We start from the raw sequence: 5,858 nt of genomic DNA, 5'->3' as shown, positions 1-5,858 counted from the left end.
AGCATTTTCCTATAGCACCACATTTCGAATGCTTCCAGGCGGTTTATACTCGGGGCTCTCAGGGTCCAAACTTATCATCCATATAATAGTGTCGACCATACGTAGCATTTAAGAAGTCTCGTCTTTAACCTTATTGGCACGTCCCGATTTGTCAGTAGCTTCTTAATAGCTACTTCAATCCAGCTTTTTATTTCGCAATCATGGTCCCATCGGTCGTTTAGCCAGATCCCCAAGTATTTATATTTTTCCACCATTTCTATGTTTTTATTGTCTATTATTAGTCTGTCATTATAATAGTCTTTACTGCTCTTATTTACTATAATGAATTTTGTTTTGTCAATGTTTATATTTAGCCCAAATGATTTGCTGCTTTGTCAATAATTCTTTGGAGATCGTGGAGATTATTTGTCACTAGTGTTGCATCGTCTGCATATCGGATATTATTTACGTATGTTCAGTTAATTTTAATGCCCACATCTTGGTTGTTTGTAGCTTCTTCGAAGATTTTCTCTGAGTATACATTGAATAGTAGTGGCGATAAAATTCGAGTCGAGTGCATCGTAGTGAGCAGACGTGTGATGCAGATGATGTTTTCAGCCTCTATCAAAACACTGTGGAAAGTTTCCACACGTGGCGCTTCATCTTTTAAGACTCGATGTAATATTCGTTTTACACATTGTACCAGGCGTTCCCAACATCCGCCTGCGGAATCCATCCGGACAATTGAAATTCCACTCGATACCATCTTTAGAAACTTCTCTTTGAATTTGATCGAAGTCGAAAAGTCGTTGGTCTTCCTTAAATTCTCGTTGAGCTCCGATAAAATTAGTGCCATTATCACTTCTGATGCGGACGGGAACACCGCGACGATTGACGAAGTTTCTTAAACAAATTATAAACGCATCTGCGGACAAGTCTATGGCCACCTCAAGATGAATGGCTCTAGTCGTCAAACATGTGAATAATGCTATCCATCTTTTTTCTCGGCGGCGACCCACGTCTACGAAGAACGGGCCACAATAATCAATGCCAGTGTATGAGAATGGGCGCACGTATGGTGTCAAACGGGCAGGTGGTAGTTGACCCATAAGCGGCACAGCTGGCTTGGAGTTTTGGCGGATGCATACTGGACATTTCTTCTTCACTGTTGATAACAGAGAATGAGCTCGTGGTATCCAGTATCGCTGTCGCATTTCATTAATAGTAAGGCGGCTGTTTTGACGATGAGCTTTCCAGTGAAAATGATCCATGATCAGTACAGCTAAATGATGGTCACGTGGAATGATTATCGGGGCAGGCAATAAGCGGCATCGATTCGACCATTTATGCGGAGGACTGCGAATGCATCTAGCTTTGGTGTTAACTGAAACAAATGGTGGGTTTTCGGCAGCCATTTATTATCTCGTAGCAAATCGATTTCAGCTTTGTAGACTTCATATTGTACTTGACGGCATAAGTAATTCTCGGCGAGCTTCAATTCATCGGACATAAGCTCACCTTGACGACGAATTTTGGATTTAACATTGTTAATGAAGCGTAAAATCCATGCAAATATTCGAAGCAGCTTCGTAAATTTCGAATATTTGGAAATGTTCATGACATCGACGTGTTTTACTACAAGTACAGCTATCTTTTTACATTCTTCTTCATCCAGAAGCTCGGAGTGCAAGTGTTGCGGTTCTGCGGGCCATGAATCTTCATTGCCGCGTAGAAAATATGGACCTGTTATCCATCGCGAATTTGCCGAATATGCTGGTATTAAATTTACTTTTGTGGCTTCATCTGCCACATTCGCTGCTGACGGAAACCAACGCCATTGGCTAGGCTCGGTGCTTGAAAGGATCTCTGAGATCCGGCTGGCGACGAATTGCTTAAAATCCCTTTTCGTGGAACGGATCCAAAGCAAGACCGTTTTGGAATCACACCAAAACGTCACATGGTGCACACTTCGGTCTAGACACTGCTCCACCGAAGTTCGAAGGCGTCTGCCCAAAACTGCAGCTTGCAGTTCAAGCCTGGTATAGTTGTTGATCGCTTAGGGGCACATCTGGACTTAGCTACGAGGAAGGCGAGGAAAATATTGGTTGCTTTCTTCATACGCACGTAAGCCACTGCGGCATATGCGGCTTCGCTCGCGTCAACTAAGATATGTAGTTGCAACTCATCTGCGATAGAAAAACTTGGAGAAAAACACCTTGGTACGGAAAAATTTCTTACATTATGAAATGCTTGCCACCATACAAGCCACTGTGGCCGCCGATTTGTAGGTAAAGGATCATCCCAGTCTACTTGCTGTTTCCAGGTTTCTTGCAATATTAACTTGACTGCAACGGTGACATTGGCAAGCAGACCGAACGGCCATATATGCCATGGCAAGCCCCAGCAATTCCCGCTTAGTTGGTAAACGCTTACAGTCTAATACGTCACGTGGGATTTTGTGAAATTTAAAATGGAATTCCAAAACATCATCACTGGAATTCCAGTACATCCCTAACACTTTGTCGGTCTTCGGCTGACGTTCCATGTTGATAATGTCAGGTGTCGTAGGTGTCCCACGATTCAACTGGCTATGTAGCTCCTTGCAGTTAGAGACGAAATTTCGCAAATGAAATTCCGCAGCCGCATTTATAGTGATGGCTTCGTTGACAACTTCACTGGCTTCTTGGCTGCTATCGTAACTGGCTACGAGATCATCCACGTAGGTGTTTTCAGTTACGGCTTTAACACCTCGTATTGTGTGTGTATTCGGCACAACAAGGAGAGCAGGCTGCACCAAAAATCATGGATGTCATCACATACACCTGGATTGGTTGTAACTGGTCTCCATGCCTCCACAAAAAAACGTTGTGACTGTCTGTCTTCTGCTCGTATCTTTACTTGAGAGAACATCTCTTGTATGTCCCCAGTGATTGCAACTGGACGCTGGCGAAACTTTACCATAATCGCCATCAACGATTGTGCACGTTCTGGGCCCTTCATCAGTACTGAATTCAAGGAAATATTTGAGACGGATACCGCTGCGTCGAATTTCTGCGATATAGTTTTTTGCATAAACTGGATCTTTGGCCATTTTGTTTTCGACGTTGATTAGTCTTCTTTTTGCCATTTCGTAGCTTTGAGGTAGCTCGACGTTATCTTCACGCCATAACAAACCCACTTCGTAACGATGGCCAATATTTTTGGTAGTCTTCTCTAGTATCTTTCTTGCTCTCAGATCTTCCTCTGACTCAAGGGGAATATTTGGCTTCTGGACGGCGATACTGTGTACTCTTGCACGAGCTGTAACTGTTGTGTTGTAAATTGATTTCGTATGTGAAGAATGTTAGATGTAGAACAACCTCTGGTGTGCGTAGGGTCATATGCAACCCAACCTAACTTGGTAGTGACGGCGATAGGTTCATTTGGACCAGAGCAAACCATTTCTTTGGTGGCACTCAATTGGCTGTTGTCTAGTCCAATGTTGTTGTTGTTGTTGTAGCGGCACTACTAAGCCCCGCCTTTTTCGGGTCTACGTTCAATCATTGTCGTCAAGCTCAACTAACGGGAGGCCCAAGAAACGAGCTGTTTCGATGGGTTCGGACCAGAGGGAGAGGGGTGTTAGTTGAGTCGGATTGAGCTGGCATGTAAAGAGGTGGTTGGTGTTGGGGGGACTATCCACATGCCGGGCACTCATTGGGGATATTGGGGTCGAGTCTGGACAGGTAGCTGTTAAGGCGGCTACAGTATCCAGACCGTAATTGAGCCAGGGTAACGCGGGTCTCTCGTGGCAGTTGAAGCTCCGTCTCTTCTACAGGTGGTGATTGGGCTCGTATTACGGCATTCATAGGTCGAGAGTCGAGGTAGGTAGTAACTGACTCTATGAATGTCGTTTATGGCTCGTCTGTATGTCGTCGGGTCCAATGGTTGGTCTACGTACTGTTGGACTGCGTCCTTGTACACGAATAGGTGCCCCCTGACGTGCCTGGACGGACGCTCCTCCTGAAGCAACGGTCTGTTAGGGTGTTCACTTCTGTGACACGCCACCAGAAATTGCTTACAGAGCATTTTGTTGTGTTCCCTGACGGGGAGCACTTGGGCCTCGCTGTGCAGGTGGTGCTCAGGCGTCATCAGAAGGCACCCAGTCGCTGTCCGGAGTGCGGCGTTCTGACAAGTCTGTAGCTTCGTCCACTGCGTCCAACTAGTCCCCGGCGTCCAAACTGGCGCAGCATAGTTTAGAACCGGCCGGCCAATTGCCTTGTATGTTGCCAGCAACGTTTCTTTGTCTTTGCCCCAAGTGCTGCCGGCGAGCGCCTTGTTGCGGCTCTGTACTTTATTGACAATTGCGGTTGTGTGCGTGGAGAAGGAAAGCAGGCTATCGAAGGTAACTCCGAGGATTTTCGGGTTATTCGCCGTCGGTTGGGAGGTTTGCTGCTGCCCAGAGGAGCTTCTCGGAGCCGAGCAGGCTCTTCGGGTGTTGGGTGCGTTGCGCGAGCGGGTAGCCGTGGAGGCTGATTGTGCCGTTTGGCTTGAGCAGCAGGGAGCCACATAGCTTGTGGTCCACTCCCGATGAGACCTAAGACCAGAGCAGATTCTTAGGTGACTCCATCCGTTGCATGAGTTGCACCTAACCGAAGTGGAGTTTGGGTGGAGTCGATTCTGGCAAACACAGCAGAAATACGTTTCTGGTCCGGGGTTGGGCTCTACGCCCGCCCGGAGAAGAAGGATGCGGAGCAATCCGGCTGCAAGGAGTTGCTCCATGGACGAACAATGACTGAGGGGTATCGCCGATCTAAGCGGGGTTAGGTAGCCGAAACAACAGCCTTTGGTCGGGTAAAACCCGAGTCATTCCGGTACGTAGAACCGGCTGTCTTGGGAATGTGTCTAGTCCAATCAATAACGACGGTTTAATTGCTGAATAACTGGCTATAGGTAAATTGCTTAAGTGTCTATAATTATTTCGGTCAAAAGATTGCGTTGGTAAATCTAAATGTTTTATCGTATGTACATTCTTCAACTGGAATGACGTCTTATGATCAACTCCACTTATTTGTAAATTCAGTATACGGGATTGTTCACTAATTTGTTTTGTATTGTACCACTGTAAGGTGAGTGAAGTACTACGGCCTTTGATGCCGAGCTCGTCCGCAATACTTTCCTCGAGGAGTGTTATCGATGACCCTTCGTCGAGCATAGCATAAACTGTAATGCTTGTTCGAGGTCCATCAACCAACCAATTTGAAAATGTCTCTATAGTTGGATGCCCTAACATCCCCGCTGCACATCGACTCCATTCAAATTGCTTTGAAGCCGGTAACTTTAGGACTAATTCCTCTAACAACATCGGGTTGAGCAAATGATGCTCACAATTCAAAGGCGATTTCAAAAAGGCGACAATGTTCCGTACTAGATTTGAAAAAAAAACCAACAATTTTATCAACACGACTCTCGACTATTAGAGGAAATTGTTGAATCTTGTGCATTTGCACTCGAACTAACGAACGAAATTAAATTGCAATTCCCCAATCACTTGTGACACATTGTCTGGAAAAACTAGTAATGATGAAACGACACGTTTTGCGTTTCCTTGCAACGCTTTATGTAATCTCATTAAATTTTGGCGATTGTTGTATCCAAACTCTCTCGTTGTGTCATAGTAGCATGCTCTAAACAGAGGCCAATCTTCCGGGTTACCATCGAAATTGGGCAATGGATATAACTTCACAACTGAACTGTTGACGTATGAAATTATACCTCTCTGTAAGTTATTGGGCGGCTGTGGCAAAAACTGTGGTGGTGATGTCGTACTCTGCTGATGAAATTGCGTAGCTGAAGCTGGATACTGTGCAACTCGATGCGGCTGTGATTCATTAAAATCCCCC

This window comes from Rhagoletis pomonella, unplaced genomic scaffold, assembly GCF_013731165.1.
Source record: "Rhagoletis pomonella isolate Grant_MI unplaced genomic scaffold, Rhpom_1.0 Rhpom_scaffold_00618, whole genome shotgun sequence".
NCBI classification, from domain to species: Eukaryota; Metazoa; Arthropoda; class Insecta; order Diptera; family Tephritidae; genus Rhagoletis; species Rhagoletis pomonella.
The sequence above is the reverse complement of the archived record's forward strand: the minus strand, read 5'-3'. Positions refer to the sequence as shown.